Raw genomic sequence first — 4,594 nt, forward strand, 5'->3', positions numbered from 1 at the left:
CGCGCGCGCGTGCGCCTCTCACTCTTCCCCTATATCCTCGAAACCAATAAGACCATCCCTTTGTTTAATTCCCGCCTACATGCACCATCGATATATAGTAGTCTTCCTTGGTGTCTATCGAACAAACACGTTCTCTCGATGTCGACTCCTCTCACGCGCACGCACCTTCTCTTCCCTCCCTACGGGCATTTTCTCTCTCTCACCCCATCGTCGGTGGCCTCTGCCATACACATCACCTCTCTATGATGAAGCCATGCACACTTAAATTACATCCTCCACAGGGGACCCCGTGATACGTCTCCAATCTATCTATAATTTTTGATTGTTCCATGCTATTATATTACCTGTTTTGGATGCTTATGGGCTTTATTCTACATATTTATATCATTTTTGGGACTAACCTACTAACCTGAGGCCCAGCCCATATTGCTGTTTTTTTGCCTATTTCAGTATTTCGAAGAAAAGGAATATCAAACGGAGTGCAAACGGAATGAAACCTTCGGGAGCGATATTTTTGGAACAAATCTGATCCGGAGAACTTGGGGTGCAAGTCAAGAAAGCTCCAAGGGCCCCACGAGATAGGAGGGCGCCCCCCCTGTAGGGCATGCCCCCCTGTCTCGTGGGCCCCTCGGGCGTCCACCGACGTACTTCTTCGTCCTATATATACCTACGGACCTCTAAAACATCCAGGGGCACCACGAAACACAATTTCCACCACCGTAACCTTCTGTATCCGCGAGATCCCATCTTGGAGCCTTCGCTGGCAATTTGTCGGAGGAGGAATGGACCATGGAGGGCCTCTACATCAACACGCTTGACCCTCCAATGAGTTGTGAGTAGTTTACCACAGACCTATGGGTCCATAGTTATTAACTAGATGGCTTCTTCTCTCTTTTTGGATCTCAATACAATGATCTCCCCCTCTCTTGTGGAGATCTATTTGATGTAATCTCTTTTTGCGGTGTGTTTGTCAAGATCCGATGAATTGTGAGTTTATGTTCAGATTTATCTATGGTTATTAATTGAATCTTCTTTGAATTCTTTTATGTATGATTGAGTTATCTTTGCAAGTCTCTTCGAATTATCGGTTTGGTTTGGCCTACTAGATTGATCTTTCTTGCCATGGGAGAAGTGCTTAGCTTTGGGTTCAATATTGCGGTGTTCTTACCCAGTGACAGAAAGGGTTGCAAGACACGTATTGTATTGTTGCCATCGAGGATAACAAGATGGGGTTTATATCATATTGCATGAGTTTATCCCTCTACATCATATCATCTTGCTTAAAGCGTTACTCCGTTCTTATGAACTTAATACTCTAGATGCATGCTGGATAGCGGTTGATGTGTGGAGTAATAGTAGTAGACGCAGGCAGGAGTCGGTCTACTTGTTTTGGATGTGATGCCTATATACATGATCATGCATAGATAACGTCATAACTATTCGCTTTTCTATCAATTGCTTGACAGTAATTTGTTCACCCACCGTAATACTTATGCTCTCGAGAGAAGCCTCTAGTGAAATCTATGGCCCCCGGGTCTATCTCTTATCATATTTGCTTTCAATCTACTTTTATTTGCATCTTTACTCACTACTAGAAAAAGGGCTATAGATGATATGGCCACTAATGGCGCATCAGACATGTGGCGCACCATTACTATATTCTAATAGCGCACCATGTCTCGGTGCGCCATTAGTAATATATTACTAATGGCGCACCTGGTGTGTGGTGCGCCATTAGAAGTTTTGAAAAAAATTAAAATAAAAAATTTGTTACTAATGGCGCACCGTGGGACAGTGCGCCATTACTAGTTGACATAGTAATGGTGCACCACACCCACTGTGCGCCATTAGTAGTTTTGAAAAAAAGTAATAAAAAAATAAAAAAAATGTTAGTAATGGCGCACTGTCCAGTGGTGCGCCATTACTAAGTTTTTTCAAAAAAAATCATAAAAAAATTCAAATTTTTTTTGGTTTTTTTTTAACTAGTAATGGCGCATCGTGTGGTGCACCATTACTAGTTTAACTGGTAATGGCGCACCACCCCACGGTGCACCATTACTAACTTGGCCCAAAAATTTCACCGAATGCACCCCCCCCCCTCGTGAACCGCCTTTTCAGTTTTAGAAAAATAAAAGAAAATGATAAAAATGTCAAAAAAATAAAAAAAATAAGTTTCCCATGTGATATGTGGTCTAGTTGTTGGGAAAATTTACAAATATGTATTTTGACTTTATTTGCAAAATATCTCTGGAAATTTGTAAAATGGGCATAACTTTTGCATACGAACTCGGATGAAAAAGTTTTTTATATGAAAAATCATCTACTCGGAAAGTTACATCCAAATTTAACTGGGGGAACCCCGTTAAAAAATTTCAAAATCCCGAAAAACCTAACAAAAAAAAGTTACAGGGCTTTCAAGATCTAGAGGCAAAAAAATTCAAAAAATTTCAAACTTACTAGCGGCGCATCGTGGATGTGGTGCGCCACTAGTAACAGAAAAAAAATTGGTTTTGAATTTTTTTTTCAAAAAATGATACTTAATATGACTGGGAAATTTAAAATATTTTTCAAAATTTCATCATAGTCATGAACATGAACAAAGTCCTAGACATCAACAAGGTATAATAGGAATTATATGCTAGATATATCAACAAGTGCCTGTGAAGTGAGTTGTTGCTAGTGTTGGATAGAACTCTGAAGTTAAGCGTGCTTGGGCTGGAGTAGTGTGAGGATGGGTGACCTTTTGGGAAGTTTGACCACGGAGTGCGATTTGACCTGAGATTAAGCATATTGACCCGAGATTAAGCCATAGCGACCTGAGATTAAGAAAAAAAGGAAAAAAAATGAATTTTTTTTGAAAAAAAAGATTGAAAAAAATTTGTTACTAATGGCGCACTTCTATGTGGTGCGCCATTACCCTAGGAGGAATTCTAATGGCGCATTGTGGGCAATTCTAATGGCGCACTACGTGGTGCGCCATTAGAACACCAGATACTAATGCCGCACCAGTGGTGCGCCATTAGAATTTAATTCTAATGGCATGATGCTAGTGGCGCACCACTAGTGCGCCATTAGAAGGCAAAACTGGTGCACCACTAGCATGCCTTTTCCTAGTAGTGACTTTTCTTGCATCTATATCATACTATCTCTATTAGATCTCACTTTCGCAAGTGGCCGCGAAGGGATTGACAACCCCTTTATTGCGTTGGTTGCGAGTTCTCAGTCTGTTTGTGTAGGTGCGTGGGACTTTTGAGGAGCCTCCTACTGGATTGATACCTTGGTTCTCAAAAACTGAGGGAAATACTTACGCTACACTTGCTGCATCACCCTCTCCTCTTCGGGGAAAACCAATGCTAGCTCAAGACGTAGCAAGAAGGATTTCTAGCGCCGTTGCCGGGGAGGTCCTCGCTCAAGTCAAGACATACCAAGTACCCATCACAAACTCATCTCCCTCGCATTTACATTATTTTCCATTTGCCTCTCGTTTTCCTCTCCCCCACTTCACCCTTGCCGTTTTATTCGCCCTCTCTTTCCCAATCTCCTCCTCTCTTTTCGCTCGCCTCTTTCCGTTGCCGTTTTCTGTTTGCTTGTGTGTTGGATTACTTGTTGCCATGGCACAAGATAATACCAGGTTGTGTTATTTCCCGAATACCAATAATAATGATTTGCTTAGTACTCCGATTGCTCCTCTTAATGATGTTGAGTCTTGTGAAATCAATACTGCCTTGCTGAATCTTGTTATGAAAGATCAATTCACCGGCCTTCCTAGTGAAGATGCCGCCATTCATCTAAACAATTTTGTTGATTTGTGTGACATGCAAAAGAAGAAAGATACGGATAACAATATTGTCAAATTGAAGTTATTTCCGTTTTCACTTAGTTTGGTTTTCATCTTTGCCTAAAAATAGTATTGATTCTTGGAACAACTGCAAAGATGCTTTTATCTCTAAGTATTTTCCTCCCGCTAAGATCATCACTCTTAGGAACGATATTATGAATTTTAAACAACTTGATCATGAGCATGTTGCCCAATCTTGGGAAAGAATGAAATTGATGCTTCGCAATTGCCCTACTCATGGTTTGAATTTATGGATGATCATACAAAATTTGTATGCCGGTTTGAACTTTGCTTCTAGAAATCTCTTAGATTCGGCCACAGAAGGCACGTTTATGGAAATTACATTAGGAGATGCTACAAAATTGCTTGATAATATTATCACTAATTATTCTCAATGGCACACCGAAAGATCTTCTAGTAAAAAAGTGCATACTATAGTAGAAATCAATGTTTTCAGTGGAAAGATGGATGAACTTATGAAGATGTATGCTACTAAAAATACTCCTCTTGATCCCAATGATATGACTTTGTCTTCTTTGATTGAGAATAATGATGAATCAATGGATGTGAATTTTGTTGGTAGGAATAATTTTGGAAACAATGCTTATAGAGGAAATTTTAATGCTAGACCGTTTCCTAGTAATCCCTCTAATAACTATGGAAATTCCTACAATAATTCTTATGGTAATCTTAATAAGATTCCCTCTGATTTTCAGAATAGTGTGAAAGAATTTATGATTTCTCAAAAGAATTTTA

This window comes from Triticum dicoccoides, chromosome 2B (assembly GCF_002162155.2).
Source record: "Triticum dicoccoides isolate Atlit2015 ecotype Zavitan chromosome 2B, WEW_v2.0, whole genome shotgun sequence".
NCBI lineage: Eukaryota > Viridiplantae > Streptophyta > Magnoliopsida > Poales > Poaceae > Triticum > Triticum dicoccoides.